The sequence below is a fragment of the Stegastes partitus genome, unplaced genomic scaffold, assembly GCF_000690725.1.
Source record: "Stegastes partitus isolate 25-593 unplaced genomic scaffold, Stegastes_partitus-1.0.2 Scaffold580, whole genome shotgun sequence".
Taxonomy (NCBI): Eukaryota; Metazoa; Chordata; class Actinopteri; family Pomacentridae; genus Stegastes; species Stegastes partitus.
The window spans coordinates 24,735-43,280 of NW_007578311.1; positions in this window are offsets into that span (position 1 = coordinate 24,735).

Below are 18,546 nucleotides of genomic sequence, written 5' to 3' on the forward strand. Positions count from 1 at the left end.
AAACTCAGAGGAAAAACTCACAAACAGCTGGAAGCAAAACTTCAGCTCCAAACCTGTTGTCGAGTCTCCATTGGTCTGATATGTTACAGACTCGATCTGTTTTTGCAGTAAATTTTTATTTCAGCTTGTAATAGATGTAAATGATGAAGGTGTTTTGCAATTTCCGCCACGCAAAAAAGTGTCTTTTGCTCTGTGTGATGTTTTTTAGAACAATATTGGCGCTGAAATATGGAAAAAGTCTTTACACAACTTAAAGTAGGCTGCAATCTTTTGCATTAAGACTTGCAACTGTGTGGAAATGAATGCAGAAATGTTCAGATGCCATCAGATTAAAGGAATGTAGTGAATGTCTGAAGCTACAACCAGCAGTTGGTTGGTTAATCTCAGCATAAAGGCTCAGAAACAAGTGCAGCACAGGAGTCAGATCAAGCTAACCAGGGACACCGGTTCTAGGAAGACATATATAAATATTTAAAACCTGTGAGCACCACAAATATGTGCATGTAAGAGGAATGAGATCTGCCTGGCAACCCTGGTCGCCAAAATTTACCTGTGCAATTTAGCAGCATTTAGATTTTGAAATAAATGTATTTTCACACAGAAAGGGAAGACTGGAAAGTTTGGCGATGCAGCAAAGTGCACATAAGGCCTCGTTAAGCGTGTTTGCACTCATAAATGTTGAGGTTTCAGCAGCAAAACTGTGGCTCGGTTTAGGAAAATATTACTTTCACATCGATATGGTTAAACTTTAGGCACCGAAATTACCGGATTAGGTTGAAGAAAATAGCACAGATTGAGGTCTCATTCCAGATTTGAGTCTTCTCCTCCATTTTCTGGGTTGCCAGAGTCCCACCCCTGCTGACATACGATTGGGTGGCTGAAAAGGAGCCACATTTGAACGGCATTCGTGAAATGTCACAAACATAATCCAGCAGAAAATGTACGTTTCTCTTTCAGAATGCAATCTAGCTGTATGGGGAGGTCATTGTTGGGAGACAGGGCCGCTGCATGGTTCCCACTAGATGCGTTTTGCCATGTGGGTGAATGCATTCTTTAAATCGCAGCCCGGATGATTGACTGTGCAGAGGCTACAAAGGTTGGCTGTAAATATACTGTACGGCCGCGTTGCAAAGGAGACACCATCCGGCACCGAGAGCGGCGGCGGCGGCGGCAGCGTTCGGGTCCTGCTTTGAATAACAAAAATTCAATTTCTCGCTTTTCCATTCGGTTTCCCTCGAAACGGACGCTGACACGTTCTGTTTCAGCAAACGCCCCTGTCAATTCTAATCATCCAGGTTGGACTTTCCAGGCGTGGGGTTGCAGTGCTATTGGATTACTTTTGTATTGGGGTTATTATGAGAAACGACCTCGGGGCTGACTGACACCGAGGCTCTTATGACATTTTCAACCCGGGGCCGGCCAACGGCGCATCCGTCAAGGGCTCCTTTTCTGAAGCCTCGAAATCTAATCGGAGCTTCCTCGTGGCGCTGATAATTAGATATTAGGGCCTCTCTGCGGGGGGTTCGCATCCCTTCTCCTGCAGCCCAACTAAAACGGCGCGCGAATGTCATGCGAATGTGTTTTTTTCTGTGTACATTCTAATGGCATTCCTGCACCGGGAGTCTCTTTCTCACTCCGCCTTCCTGCTCGCTCTGCTTCTTGGCCTGCTTCGCTGTTCACTGTTGTGTTAGTAAATTGTACTGACACTCCCCCCCGCCTCCCCCTCTCGCTCCCTCACCCGCCTCCCTCCCTGTCCCCTCTCTCACTCGACTGACTGACACGAATTTTCAATTTCTCTGTTTACCTTTCACTGCTGTGCCTAAAACAACACTGGTACCGGGGCTAAGAGCAAGGAGGAGGCTCGGGGTGGAGGAGGAGGAGGAGGAGGGTGAGGAGAAGGAGAAAAGAGAAGAAGAAGAGGGAGGAGAGGTGCCACTAAGATTGGATAGGGGGTGGTGTTGAGGAGGTGGTGGTGGTGGTGGAGGAGGAGGGGGAGGATGCAAAAACGAAAGAGGTGCAAAAAGAGAGAACAGGGCTTTCTCTGTGTTTTGGTTGGAGGGGAATCCAAGGGGGAAACGAGGAAGGAGCGAGGGGTTAAGGGAAGGAGGAAGAGGAGCTGATACTTCTGAACAGTCACGCAAACTGGAAGGAGAAGAGGAAAAAAAAAAAAAGGATGGAGAGAGGAGAGAGGAAATGAAAGGGTGGAGGAGAAAAAGTTAGATGGGGCACAGAACATTAGGAGTGCAATGAGATATAGAGAGAGTGAGGGGGAGAGGGAGATTTATAGAGGTACAGAAAGAGGGAGAGGACAGCAAGAGTGATGTGTAGAAAAAGGGTTTTTTTTTTTAAGAAGAGAGGGAGGAGAATATAGAGAAAGAGAGAGAGAGAGAGAGAGAGAGAGGGAGCTCAGAATAGATACGCTCTCAACGGCATGAAATATTGAACGGAGGAGAGCGAACACAAGGAGGGGCGAAGAAAATGGAGGGACTGATAAAGACAAATACAATCGTTTTGTGTGTCGGCGAGTGTGTGTCTGCGCGGTGTGTGCTGTTGTTGTCGTAGGAGACAGAGGAAGATGAGAGCGGGAGAAGAGTAGGTGACAGGAATATGAAGAATAGTCGCTGGTGGCTGCAGGACCAACACACACACACACACACACACACACACACACACTCACACACACACTCGAGCGACGCTGCTTTGAGTTTAGATTACTCCCATGTGTGGAGGAGCTGGAGCGGAATTTCGCTGGTGTTGAAAATATCACACTGCGGAGTACGTTTCATCACCGCTCGCACACATTTCCACGCATGCAACCAACACACACACACACACACACACACACACAACCCACTTCCTTTGATCTCCCTCCTCACTGATCTTCCTCTCCTTCCATGTCAAATATTTAGGCTGCGTTTGGCAGGTTTGACGAAAATTACCATGGAGAAATGATTTTTATTTATTTAACTCGCACATCATCAGAAGTCGGTGTCAGTCGCGTCGGGAGGATGATCCCAAATTTTCAACGAGAAGACACCGTTAAAAAAAATATATAAATAAAATAATAATAGTAATCTGTAAATGCTGACTTTCTTGTCTCACGTATTATTTCTAATGCTGATCATCTCTGCTGATGGGTTTCTGAAAACAGAACGTGAATGATTCATTTAGAAAAGTATGGACAAGTTTAGCTGGTTCAAGGAGACACTACACTGTAAAATATTTTTAAAAAGTTTGAACAATTTATCGCAGATTTTTCAGATTTTCTCTGTTTTGCTAAATTGCTGATTACGTAACAGACCAACAATCTGCATCAGGTTTGTTTTTTACAAATGGAAAACTGCCTTTTTTTTCTTTTACTAAAGTTTTTTTATAGATTTTTCTCAGTTTTGTTAAATTTCAAACAATATTTAATAAAACAATATAGTTTTACCACAAAATTACACAAATTTTACTGCATGCAAATCAGTCAAAAATTCATTTATAGATGTTTTTCATTATTTATAAAAATATGATATTAAGAACTGAATTATTTAATTCATTTTAATATTACTGTTATTATAAATAGTACATTTTGATTTATTATTTTCTACCAGAAAAATAATAATTTAATTAATTTATTTTAATTTAGTATTTTTTATTTCATTTCATTTTATTATTATTATTTTTTTAAATATTATTTTTATTATTATTTTAAAAATCTTTTTTAAATCTCACAATATTCCACCATTTTATCTGTATTTTGCTGGCCCCATTTTTTATTTTATTTTACTTTTTTAACAGCATACTTACACTGTGGCAGAAATCCACACACACACACACAAAAATGATGAGTCAACACTCTCTCCTCCTCCATCGTCTGTAATTGAGTCTGCAGATTATGTCTCATTTTAGATAAATAAGTGCATTTTCTAATTACGTGCAGCCCCGCAGCGAATCCTAATCTTCAGCCCGAGAGGTGTGTCGTCTCAACAATAGCATCCGTGAAGATATCTGACCGAGATCTGGTGCGCAGACAGAATGAGTGGCACAGTGGCAGATCTCTCACACACTCACACACAAAGAGCTGTATTCACTTAGGCTGCTCTTTCTTTTTCTTTTTTCTTTTTTTTTTTTTCTTTTGCCAAAGATCCTGACATAAATCAGATCGGCTGCATCAGTGAAGGGAGAGATGAGCTTCCCGTAAATGAGGAAGAAGGAGGGATGCGGTAATAACTGCAGGGCTGTAAAGACACCTCAACACACTTGATTTACTTCCCGAAGAGCGAAAATGAGTTTCTGTGTCCTTTTTAAAAACAGTGCAAATGTTTCTGGTGCATACAGGGGCAACTTATTACACAAATAGGAGCTACGTGGAAGCATTCTTACCGCTGTTAGACAGCAAATTGTCATTTTTACACAAACAAGACGAGCTTTAGAAGTGCTGATAGGAAGATCTCATAACCTTTTTACAGAACCGGTCTCATAGTTTGTCTCTGTCTTTAAGCTGCTCTCAGGAAAAACGCTACAGAAGGCTTTCTAGTTCTTCCACTAACATCTGAAGGATATTTTTATTCAGGGGATGATTTTGCACGTACTTTATACAGATCTCTAAATTGCTTTTATTGAAGTTATTTGGTGGCAGCATGAAATAAGAGCTGATGATTGCTTTCATTATTCAATATTGTGCAGGTTATTTTCTCAAATCGATCAATAATCATCAGAAAACATGAACAGCATCATAAACCCTCAGCTGACATCTTGTTATCTGTTGTTGTGTCTGACAAAGAACCCAAATTCTTAAACGTGTTAGAACGTAAGGACCCTTAAATGCGGCAGATTCTTACATTTACAGTCCAGACTGACAACCAGCGTGTTTATAACTGTAAGATGCGTTCAGTGTTTGATGGTTTCTACTTAACTTAAGAGTTTAGGGGTCGTTGTTCGCCCTCAGAGTGATTGGTTTTGTGTTCTTGTTTGACCTTGAACTACCCTTCACTATCCTAAAATGCTGATGTTGCACAACCTGCACATAATAATTACATTTATGTTGAAAAATTATACATGATCCCTGACGTGGAGATGGGACGGATCAGGATCTAACGAGAAATCACACTGTGGACTTTAGTCTTTTGTTTATTTGTGCACTATTATATATCATGCATCACTTGATGTTTGGTCCAATCTCGCATTTCTGATAAATATAATACTGCAGGTGTCTAAGTGAAGTCTAAAAAAATTAATGCACCTCAACAGACTAATAAAGAAGCAATATTACATCTGAAAAGGGCTAAACTGGATAATCAATTAAAGCGAATATGATCAAAAGAGGTCAAGAAAACAGCAATGAATGCAAAAAACAAGCCAATTGCAAGAGATCTGACTCAAACAACCTGACCTAAATGACACACGTGGCGTCAAAATGATCAATATATTGATCCAAAATCTATCAGAATGTAGATTAATTTGAAGGTGTTACCTGTAAGGAAGGGCCTCTCTTCCATCAAACTTCTCGACATATTAAACACCTGGCAAGGTAGTAAACAACAACAACAACAACAAAAAAAAGTTGAGGCCACTTAAGCAGATAGTTAGAGCCGAGCGTGCACGTTTGTGTACGTGCACAGCTGCGAGCTTATGTGTAAGAGTAGTCGGGCTTTGGGGCTATTTAGACAAATGTTCCTGACGCCTCATATATCACAAGTCTCAGCACTGTATCATCCCCGCGAGTGTGCTTCTGCAGACAACACGGAAACGCCGAAGACAGCAGGCGTGTGCACGAAGGCGCGCACAAGACGGACACACACAAGCACGCAGAAGAGGAACAGGTGCAGGTTGAAAAAGCCAGCTGCCACCTCTTCTTTGTAACATCTACATTTCATCAGCCACAGCAGCAGCAGCAGCAGCAGCAGCAGCAGCACAGGTGACGCTGAGCCCAGTGGGCGCCCAGATTAGGAGAGTAGGAAGAGGTTTAACATACACTGTCATCTAAGGTCAGATTTGCATTTTCCTTTTATTGTTAAAGGTTAGGTATTCCAGAGGCTAAGCCGATCCCAGATCAATGCCGAGAGGCACCTTCCGCCCTCAAGGACGCCTTGATGGCGACATCATACGTGTGCTGGAGGTTAAAAAGGACGACGGGGGGGATTCTTATTTCCCCCGTCTGGACGTTCTCGATCGGTGGACAGCTGGGGTTCTCTCCGTTCTTTCTTTCTCTGTGGCTGTTGCTTTCTTTCTTGCCTGTAGCCTCGTCTTTGTCATTCCATCTCGCTGCTATCTCCCTTTTTTGCTCCTGGCCTCCTCCTTCCGAGGTCTCCTTTCAAAAAATAAACGGCTCTTCAGAAGGCTCTCTGGTTCTTCAAGGTGCCATCACCAAGTGAAGAACCGTTATATTTAGTGGACGGTTCTTCCCACACTTTATGTGGTTCATTAAAAGGTTTCTAATCAGAGTTATTTGGTTTTAATCAATATAATAGCATAAAATTAGAGCTGCAACTAATAATTTGACCATCAAAACATCAGAAAACAGTGAGAAATGTCCATCACAGTTTCCCAAATCTCAGTCTGGCATCTTTTAATATGTTCTGTCTGACCAAGAACCCAGAATATTAAACGTGTTCTAATGGAGGAGAACCAGAAATATTCCAAATTCTTGCTTAAAAATTATTTGAACGATTATCAATTCCTGTAATTAAAGTCAAACCGTGTGTCTCCACAAATAATTACATGCTAAATGATTCCTCAAAGAACCTATTTATACTAAAGACCTTTTAAGCAATACCTACAGTGCCTAAAGGAACCATTCTTTGTGTTGGTTCTTGAAGGCACCTCTAGGGATTCTTAAGGAACCGTACTTCCAAAGGTGCTCAAAGCGCCATCAGCATCGAAATTTACTTAAAACGATCAAACACACTGAAGAAAAGCTGATTAAAGAACCTAATTTTGCTGAAAATCTTTGGAGAACCACTTAAAGGAACTATTTCTTGGTGGTTCTGGGATGCAAGAACCTTTCAGAAAATGGTTGAAACTGGCTAAGATGATCCAGAACTGCAATAATCCTGATGGAAATTGTTGTTCTTGAGAAAAAATAACATGGGAATAAAAAACAGAATGGCAAAAGATCTAAAAAATAAAAATAGGTCAGCTTGAATGAAATTAAATTAGAATACTGGCAATGAAACTGAAGTAAAAGGTTCTTTGTGGAACTAAAAGTGGTTCTCCTATGGCACCACTGTGAAGAACCAGCTTTGGTTCCAGTCAGCACCTGTATTTTCCTCAGTGTATCTGCATTTCCTCCGGCCCGGCTCCTCTCCTCTGCTGTGGGGAACCGCTGGCAGGTGAAACCCTGCAGATTAACCTCCGACCCCCAGCAGGAGGTGGGACCGATGGGCTTGTAATTGCTATCAATGCAGCGGCTGAGCGCGGGAGGAGAACATTTGTGTGTTCGCTCCATTTCAGAGGCACGATGGCCATCTGACCCGGCGCAGGTTTCCCTGCAATTTATAAAGGGTGAAATGCATTCTGGGTTGTGACGGTGCATTACGGGCGTAAGTGGGTCTTCGGTGTCCGGAGAAGATGAAAAAACATTTCTGCTGCTATCAGCGAAATGCAGCTTAGTGCTGCGTCCAAACACGATAACACACACATGCACACACACAGTTCATCTATACTGTCAAATATAAAGATAAAAAATACAGTCAAGTTCTAACACTAGTGTTCTGTTTTTCTAAAATACAGTTTAAAAATGGTCAAATCAGGAGCCAGAAACAAGACATTTTAACTGCACGTCACAAAAACTGACGACGTGAATTGAGCAAAAGAAAAATGTTATTTATTGTTAACTTTACATCGATGCCCTGAGATTTCCCTTTTTTACATTTTTTAAAATGAGTAAATTAAACTATTTTTTCCCCTTGTTTCTAAAATCTGTTTTATAAAGTAAAATTTTTCATACATTGATGTTTTCAGAAAAATGCTCCTGACTCCTAAAATGTTAACTTTCCTTATTCTTTATCCTCTCTTGTTTCAGGTGTTCTGGTGTTCTATGCATTTTAAAATGTGAAACAGAGTAAGTGGATCCTCATTCTGCATTATGAAGATTATTTATGTCACATGTCTGCAAATCACAAACGTGTTTAAACATGTTAAAAAAAGAAAATGTTGTAATTTACACTTCATTCTGTACCAGTGTGGAACATTGTGGGAACGTTTTATGGATTCTACAATGCGCTCCCTCATCAACATTCTCAAAACATCTTCAGAACACTGCATGCAAAATGTTCTACTTTCTGCATACATACACATAAAGAACATTCTGTCGTCTGATGCCTTGATAACATCTGGAAAACACTTTTTGAACGTTACACTGAGAATGTCCTTCTTTTGTCATTATCGAGGAAACATCTTACAGAATAATTTTCTCTAATGTCAAGAAAAAGGCAAAATGTTCTACTGGTGAACGTTAAAAAAACATTCTATTATCTAAGGGCCTTTGATAACATCTGGAAGAATCGGGAGAACGTTCTTCCTTTGTTATCATGGAACACAGCAGTATTGCGTGTTCCTTTATCAGCAAAACATTCCCCAGAACCTCCTCAGAACCCTGCAGGCAGAATGTTGCACCATGGTTTATATATAACATTACAGGAATGTTTTATAAAAAAAAAGAAATCCTCTGAGGTCTTGATCTGGAAAACATTTTCTGAATGCTGCTTTGAGAACATTCCTCCTTCATTATCATGGAACATAACATGTTTTCATGACAACATCTTTTGAATGTTGACATTAAAACTTTATAGTAGCTTCACTGGAGCACTGCAGGAAATCATTAAATCATTTGGTTGAAACATTTTCTCTAAAAAATGATTTGGTAATGTTATCCAATGTTGCGGGAACGTTCCCTGCCAGCTGGGGTCGTACGTTCAGCGACATTCTGTCAACCGTCCCTCGACCAAAACAGCAAAATTGTGCAGCGACTCTGAAACAAATTGAGGGAGACACGAAGCAAACAAAACAAGGAAACAAGGGAAAATGATTTTAGAGGATGTGGTTCTTCTTCAGCTGAGGGCCAATTGAGTTTAGGGGACAGTTACACAAGTTTGAATGGCATTCGGAGGCGAGGCAGAGACAGAGGGGCTGGTGAAGTGCATTTACAGATGGAGATGACAGCGCGCCTGATGACTGGTCTGTATTGTGTTATTGTGGCGAGCGCTGGATGGATCGGAGTACCTGCCATCATTTAGCCCCACGCTCTGAAATGGCTTTCCTGCTTTCAGCCTTTCAGCAGTCAGTCAGTGTGACAAAGGACTGCTGGGAGTCAGAGCCTCTGTTTCACCGAATCCCATCTCCGCACACACCGACGCACACATGCACAGGAATAAATATTCCGCGCACATCACGCACAAAAACCCAATCAGACAAAACCGAGAGTCGAGGGCCCTCAGCGCTCGCTGCTGCACGAATCAAGTCAGTGCAAGACAAAAACACATTTCATTTGTGTTTATGTTTTGTGTTCCATACACTGGAACACGTTTTGCTGTAAAATATAAAAAATAAAGTATGTTCACAGTGTTTCTATCCTAAAATTTGTCGCTGTATAAAATTTATATGAAACACTGGCAGATGTGGACGCCAATATTTTACTGTATTTAAGCTGATTGTTACACCTAATTGACACTAATACTACAACTTTTCAAAAAAATATACCATATTTGTAGTCATGAACATAAGTCTAGATACACTCATAAAGACCATGCATATCGTGGCAGCACTGAGTTTCCAATGACTCCGAGAACTCTAAAGAAATAAAATAAATAAATAAAACTAAAGAAATTTTATATGATGGAATCACTGAAACGTGTCTTTGTCCCCAACAAACGTATTTTAGGTTTTTATTTGGTAGATTTATTAAAGGGCTGCTAGAAATATGGCAACATCTGATGGGTCAAAAATATGCATACAGCTTGAATTTTCAGTTTTAGTGATGTAGTAAGTTGTGTTCATCAAGTTTTCTTAGTTTCATGGTCTCTTAACTTCTTGTGTGGGATTAGAATTGACTACAGCTGCTGACTCCTCAGAGCCAATGTAAATAGGACCCATGTGATCCACTCATTAGACTCAGACACTCAAACACAACAGTGGGAAAGTCTAAGGAGCTTAACAAAATATGAAAAAACAAATGGCCACTTGGAGCCATGTCAAAGGAGCTTCAGATCCCAGAACCATCAGTCTGTCAGTATAAAGTTCATGGTCCAGTTGTGTCACGATCAGGAAGAAAACACAAACTACCAGCTGCTGCTGAGAGACGATTGGTCAGGATGGTCAAGAGTCAACCAGGAATCAGCAGAAAGCAGCTCTGGATGGATCAGAAGCTGCTGGAACACAGCTGTCAGTGTCCACAGGGTTTGACATCAACATGAGCTGAGAGGCTGATGAAGAAGGAAGTTCTTCCTCTAGAAGCAGAACCTTAAAGCTCCACTGAAGTCTGATCACATGGAGAAAGAAAAAGGCCTTCTGGAGGAGAGAAGGTGAGGCCTTTCACCCCAAGAACACCAAACCTACCATCAAGCATGGAGGTGGCAGCATCATGCTCAGGTTCTGTTCTGCTGCCAGTGGACCTGGAGCTTTACACAAAGTCAGTGGAACAATGAAGAAGGAGGATCACCTCCACATTCTTCAGGAAAACCTGAAACCATCAGCAGAAGGTTGATCTTGGACACCGTTGGATGTTTCAACAGGACAATGAGCCCAAACACACATCAAAGTGGTGAAGAAATGGTTCCATCAGGCTGGAATGAAGGTTCTAGACTGGTCTCCCCAAAGTCCTGATTAAAGCTCATCAAGAACTTGGTGAAGAAACAAGTTTGAGTCAGAACGACAACAAGTTTAGTTGAACTGCAGCTATTCTGTCAGGAAGAGGGTCGAAGATAAACCAGAAGCTTGTAGACGGAAACCAGAAGAACCTAACTGAGGTGAAAATGGATGTTTAACCAAATATTATAATTACTGTATGTATCTTTTTGACCCAACAGACTGTCTCATATTTCCAGAAGACCTGCAATAAATCTATGAAGGAACCAAAACGACTGTATTTAGCATCACAGCTGTTGTCAACAATAACCAAACATTGTTAGAACACTTTTAGTTTTCCATCCTGTAAGAAGAAGACTCTATAAACTAAACAGTATTTGTAGAACTTTGCAGAAGTTCTAACTGGGGTCAATGTGTAGATGCTGTTGAAAGTCAAGAAATCTCATATTTTGGTTTCTTATTTCGCAGTTCATGTTGCAGAATATCTGATGTGCACCGACTCATTTAGGTCCACGCTGGTTATTTGTACAACCTCCCCAAGAGAAGGGATGCTGCAAGAAAAGTCGAGAGTTTCTTGGTTTTTGTCGCTGCTACTTCTTGAGCCTATTGATGAAATTAATGAGCGGGGTGACTAAATGGAGCGTCACACTACACGGCTCGGGAGGCTCGCAGGGGTGGGCAAGGCTTTTACAGCGGCCACGCACTAACACAGGCAGCCACAAGAGAGACACAGCACAGAAAGAGAGAGAGAGAGAGAAAAAAAAGAGAGAGTTTTTTTTTTTATTTCCAAGGTGAGGTGGGGAGAAAGAAAAGGGTGGAGGGAAGGCGGCGAGTAAAAAGAGAAACAGTGAGTAAGTAAAAGCAGGTCTGGTCCAGGTGGGGTTCAGGCAGTCAGTATGTTATTTTAGGAGGGCAGAGGGAGGGAGGATGAGAGAAAGGGATGGATGGAGGGAGGGGAAGATGAATGTAGTTAATTAAGATGAGCAGGCGGAGGAGACAGTGTGGAATTACACAAACACTAATTAGAGTCTTCGTTAGGGGGCACGAAACGAGAGCAGCACATCCATCATCTCAACCCTCCATCCCTCTTTCCTGCCTCCTTCTTTACCTCCGCCGCTTTATTTTTTTTTTTTGCCTTTTCGCACGGCAACCATATATCCTCTCCAGTCCTGCACCGCCGCTTCTTCATCCCACACTTCCCATCGCCGTCGATCCCGTCAGCAGTTAGCTAAATAGGTGCGATTTAACATCCGGAGTCGACCTGTGCCGTCCCGATTCTTTGTTGTCCGATCATTCCTTCTTTTCCGTCGCCGCTCCAGGATGGTTTCCACCCTCTGAGCTGACAAATACACACACACACACACACACACACGAACTGTACCATGTCAGCACTATTTTTATTGTCTCGCCAAGCCAGTCAATGCCTCCTGCTGCACTCCACCTACATACAGTAAACACGCCGCTGCACCTCTCCTCGTCTTGTTTTGTTTCCATCTTTTCATGTCCTCTTTATCGTTTCTCTTCTTCTTCTTCTCTCTGTTGTCGTCTACATCGTTTCCCCGCCACATGAGACCACAGGGATGGACGGAATAATGAGCCGAGGGTGGTCCAATGCCAGTTCTTAGTTTCTTGGCATCCGCAAAACTGCAAAATCATTCTATGTGCGACGTGTAGGCAACCGCGCGCCTAAATGAGCCAAGAATTCAGTCCATTATCTATACAGTAACGTAGATTATGTGTGTTTGTATTGATTTGCTGCTACACAAATAGAGCAGTATCTCCATAATGAACTCAGCGTGGCAGAACGAGCGTCAGCTCACAGAGATGGAACTTGGCTGCCATCAGTAATTTATCTCAGAGAGCATTTAGTTACTTTATTTTTTGTGTGTTTTCAGAGTCTGCCAATGCAATAACAAAGAAAACACAGTTTGAAAAGCTCTTGTTTCTGACGCCTCGTGTATCAAACTCTCTAAAATTCAGGAAACTCAACATCAGAATGCGTACAATAATCACTGCATGCGTCTTTTTCAGCTAAATAAACTCAGGTTCAGGATTTTTGTTGGCGTGAAACTTCGGAAAGGTGTCATCAGTCAGGACCAAAAAGACGACGAAGCTCGTGCAGCAGTTGTTTTCTCAGTTGTTGTCTCTGAGGTCACAAAGTTTAAGCAATAGATTGTAACCAGAGCTGCATGATATTGCAAAAACTGACAATGCAATATTTTGCTTTTCTGCAATCTGTACTGGGGAAAAAAATACAGGAAATTTCCCCCAGATGACTTGAACAACTCTATTTGGAGAGAATTAACCATCCAAGAAGGATCGGGCTGATTTTGTAGGGGACTGAATGTGCAACATAAACAACCTTTCTCACATGGTGTAACACTGGCAAAGGAATTCAGAATAGTTATAAAAATGTAAATGGACAAACTTGTGTGGCATCAACAGCTGGCAGAAAAATCTGTTTTTTGGTTTCTGTAGCTGATGTAGTTCCATACAACTGATTTCTTTTTGCAAGAAAAATCTTCCTTTTCAGTCTTTTTGTACCGTTTTCCTGCTCATTTTGTGGTGCAACTGTGGAGCCTGCATGTCACAAACAGCAAAAGTTTAAATAAAAACTGTACATATCCGAGAAATTGGCATTCTCTTCTGATAGATTTCTCTTGGAGATTAGTCAAAATGAGAACAGTGTGAGTTTTCTTCTCATATCAAGCAGCAAATAAAGTTATAGCCTGATGTGGTTGAGTTTGTCTTACTTGACATCGCACTCATTGTGAAGTGATTAATTTTGTGCACGTTGCAATGTTGCTGTTAAAATTGACAAGTTATCATTAAAATCTGAACATCTACAATTCCACAAGCTCGTGTGAGATGACAGAAAGCCCCAGAACAGCTAAAAAAAAAAAAGGACCTCGGCCTTGTGGTGACATACATTTCTCTACAAGAAAGTTCATTTTTATTTGAATTTCACTGGATTTTGGACATGAACATCTTCACAGTTGATGCTGTGATTGTCGTTTCTTCTCCGCCGACGAGAGGTTTGCCTCATAACATGCGGTTGATGTCGTAAAAGAACGTATTTTAGCACAAACCAGAGTCTTTTCCTGAGCTTAACCAAACAGCAAGTGAAAAAGAAACTTACGTCCCAAAATTTAAATGAACCTCAGTGAAAGAACAACGATGCAACAGTGGACGCAAACCTTCTATTCGCCTTTATAAACTGGAAACACTGTATTCTGACTCACCAGATGGAGACATCAGCCTGCCACCCTTTTTATTTCAGTAGGTTTGTATCTTTACTTGTTTGCTGGCTGGCTTGTGTGCATGTCCGCTATATTATCCAACTGCTGACTGATGAATGTGTTTACGTTCCTTACACTTGATGCAGGTTTAGGTAGTCATTTGGGTAAGTATTGGACAGGTGTTGCATTGTTGTTTTCCCCTTGTTTTCTATCCCTGTATTCTGTAGGTATCATTGTTAACTATATGCAACACAGGTGTAAATATAGGTATATAATGGAACAACTTCAGAAGGAAAGCAATGCTACGACCTCCGAGCAGCAACCTGAACGCCTAAAACGTTGAGTTTTGCAGAAGATTTGTATCATGCAATAAACAAGACCTTCTTGGCTGCTTTTTTCCACTGAATTAGCCATTTTGATGACAGTTCTCGCCTCCCTGTGCGCAAATATTCCACCAAAACAAGCTTCTAAACGCTATTTTGAAGGGACACCGTTGTTGCATCCCAGGCTGACCACCGCCCAAGATGGTTGGGAATGGTTTAAAGAAATATTTCCTTCTTATTTGTGTCCATTAAAGGCCATCAGCTTTGACAAAACTGCAGCTTCAGGTATAAGAACTGGTTGATATAAAAATGTCTCGTCCTTTAAGTCATGTTATCACTTTCTAACATTTTATGCAGTATAAGAAAATAATATAAAAAGAGTTCTTTGAGCATCATCTCATTGTTCTGAGAAGGCACGATCAGGCGGACTAATACCTTGTGCACTGACCCAACAAGTATTTTGTATGTATGAGAGAATTTACAGTGTTTTCTTGAAGTGAGAGAGCTGCTTCTATTATCTGTTTAACCAAAAGCAGCAGCGGGCTAATTACAGTCAAGATAACCCGACCAGACACTAACATTGTAAAATGTTATTCATTTCCCTGCATGTGAATATTTATTGTTTACTTCTCTCTCCACGACCTCCGACCCAAAACCCGAACTCTGCCGGGCTTCTTGCTGCAGGGTCACAAACAGCGAGAGCAGACTCTGCCGAGGACTCCCGACCGCTCGACGCTCCAAACCGGGGTCGGAGGTCGCGATGTTCTCACAGCTGGAGCCTCCTAACAAGCTACTGTCCAGCTGCCCATCATGTCGAGGCGACCTCAGGACACTTGTAGCATAGCAATGCGCCGACTGCACTCTTTATACAATATACTAACACACGGATATCAGTGCATTCAAGCAGCAGAAGCCGTGTAGCACTGGAGGATGTGTGATGTGGCACAAACAGAATTTAAATTCATAAACCAGACAGAAGATACGAAAACGGTGTCAAGCAGATTCAGGACTTGCAGGGACTGAAAGAAGAGGGGAGGGATTTCAGAAATAAATACAAAGCAATGAAGTGTTGCTTCTGGAAATAAAAGCATTGATTTTAGAAATAGTGTTACTTGCTTTCTTGCAGTGAAATGATAAATTTTCACATCTGTACAGCTGTTAGGAAGCTTTGTTTCCCCAAAATTACATTCCAATACAACTGCTTTTGAATTTACATTTTGAGGGAAGTTAATTTTTTTTCTAACATTATGTTTCTGAAATATGTCTCCAGTCAACATATCTTTGTTGTTTGTTTGTGTTGTTGTCACCAATCAGATATTAGATGGACTGGTCACCATGGTACCCCCCCCCAAAAAAAATGGAGGCGAAGCGTCACTCAAGTACTTTACCCAAACTATGATATTGTCCTAATTCTAACCAAACAGCGAGTGAAAACAAAACCTACCTAAACCTAAAAAATAAGGTTCGAATCCATGCTAGGCTAAAGGCTAACCCCTCCAGACCAGCAGGACCGTCCTCCTGCTCTCGAATGTGTGGCCCCTCGACAACAAGCTGGACGAGCTACGTTTGCTGAGAGAAACCCACAGAGTGGAGGAACTGCTGTGTGTTTGCTTTTACAGAAACATGGCTCCATGACAGCATCCCAGACGGACATACAGCTGGAGGGGATGCAGACAGACAGACAGCTAGCTCTGGGCAGCATCTGCGGCTTCATCATCGTCACACCATCCTGTGTGTCTTTGTGTCCCTGAAGACCTACTAGGACCTGAAGAGGTTCTCCACGTTCAACTTGATGGTGGCGCACATGGACGCAGCGCCCCCTTCAGGAGACAGCGAGAGTGAACGTTTAGTGTCTTATCCCAGATGTGCATTCTGCAAAACTTGCTGGTTAAATAATCCTGAAGAAACGCTCTCTCATCTTGCCTGTACTACTGTGTATGTACAGCAACATGACAATAAACTTGATTTGATTGGTTTGAATATTCCCATTTATTGTCCATGCAAGCAGCTGTGTGTTGCGTTCTGCATCTGAAAAGACATGCTAGCTGCTCCGCATTCGCACAAAGTTGAGGACAAGTTGTCAAGTTCTACTAAAAGATTTGTGTCATACAATAATTAAGGCCTGCTTGAGTTTTTTATTTTTTTAATGACCCTGCTCATGTCCCTTTGTGCAAATATTCCACCAAAACAAGTCCCCCTGGTGCTATTTTGAGGGGACACCGTTGCTGCATCCTGGGCTGAGCACTGCGTAAGGTGACTGTTTCAAACTAAAAGCCTTTAAATGCCATGTCTTACCGTTTAGTTATAGACTTTAGCTATACACAGTAAAAAGTGAATTTGAGCTGTAATCACAGTCCTGTTTTCATTCATCAAGGAGGTTTACTATGGTGGATTCCAGCGACTTAAAAATTAAAGTTTTTTCCCTTTAAACTTGTATTTGAGTTTCAGTGAGGTTTTACTGCTGCGTTTGCATTGTGCATGTCAAGAGTTCTTCCACAAAAAACTGTAAAAATTTGCTGCAGGTCAACCGCTGTTTTCTTTGAGAGAAGAACTGTAAGTCTAATGAGGACATTTACATTTTATATTAGGGTCCAACAAATACTAAGAATGGAAAAAATTAGGAGTTTTTAAAAATGTTAAGTTGCAGCAATCTGCCTTCTCAGCAAGAAAACGATCCAAAAATGTTCCCAAAACTGTTCCCAAAACTGTTTCTTTTTTTCCTTTTTTAAAAAATGCATTAAATATTTAGATGGTGTGACGAATCTCCATCTGCACACTTAAAATCCTAAAAATCTGAACCCGCCTTGTGTTTCATCTCATTCTATTACTGCTCCACACTTTGTCTGCAGTTTGCCCTTCAAGTGGTTTTTATAATTTATGGGCCCCTCACAGGTCTCAGAGGTTGAGAATCCTTCGGCTATCAGCAGTCAGGTGCGGCCCGGTTGCACCAGTGAAGCTCCCAGTAAAACCAGCTCCGTCCAGCAGCAGCAGCCACATTGGTAACTCCTCCTCGCCAGTAGCAACATGCTAATCCACCGTGTGTCCCCTCCTGTAATCCCTGCAGGTGAGAAAGGGGGAGAGATGGATTCCCGAGTATCTGATTGAGCGCCGCGCGAGATGAATAATTGATACGTAGGTTCTCCATCCCGACGACTGTACAGAACAGGACGCACAAACAGAGTGTCTTACAGGCCGCGCAGCCACCAGCATCTCAGGCTAAACTAATCCTCCAGGAAATGTAATACGTGATTCAATTAGCAGCAGCGCCCAGCGCCAGCCTGCTCCTGCGGGTGTGTGTTTGCGCGGGGGGAAGCACTCTGAGCACAGAGCCGAACTAAGTCCATTCAATAATGTAAAAACCGTTTATTAATATAAGGTGCTTTCCCGCGTCTCCTTCAGATGCTCGAGCGTGAAGAGCAATTTATATGCTGACGAGAGCGCCGAAAACTAAGAAAAAAGGCCATCGAGGAAATTTAAATTCCGGCACGAATCAAACACTGTGATTTTTTTCTTTTTTCAAAAACTAAAAGAAATTGATAGAACAGCAAACAATAGCATTGTCGTGTTTTTGTGCGCTCACGGTCGTTGTCGTGGGATGATGTCGCTCCGAAACAACAGAGCAGTGAAAGTTTTCTCTGATTTTAACTGCTGACTACAGACATTTACTTAAAAATTAAACGTCCACAGCGACTGAAGTCAGTCTCTCAGAGTGGCTGCTTTTCAAAACAGGCAACTCAGATCTTTATTACACTGATTATACGGCGTTTATTATGACTGAAGTCGACTTTAAAAGAGAGTCAGATAATCACACATCAGCTAAACATCATCAGCAAACTGTGGGCAGCAAAGGAGAGATTTTAAAGTTTATGAAAAGACGCTTCATATAACAAACTGTTTAAAGGTTTAATAGCTAGACTGGATATATGCTGTGGATATCTAATTTAATTCTTCGACTTTGATGACTGTTCATGTGTCTACAATTTCACTCAGCAATAATTTATAGGTATCTGCAGTTTATATCTTCCTATCAAACGTTACTCCAGCATGCCACAATCTGCAAAACGGTGGTTTTAACTGGTTCCCTGGAATAAACATACACGGTGTAACTATAACTATTTAAAATGATGTCGATTTCTTTCATTTTAACTCCAGACAGTAACGTTCAGCTGTTAAATGTTAAAATGTTTCGCCACAGA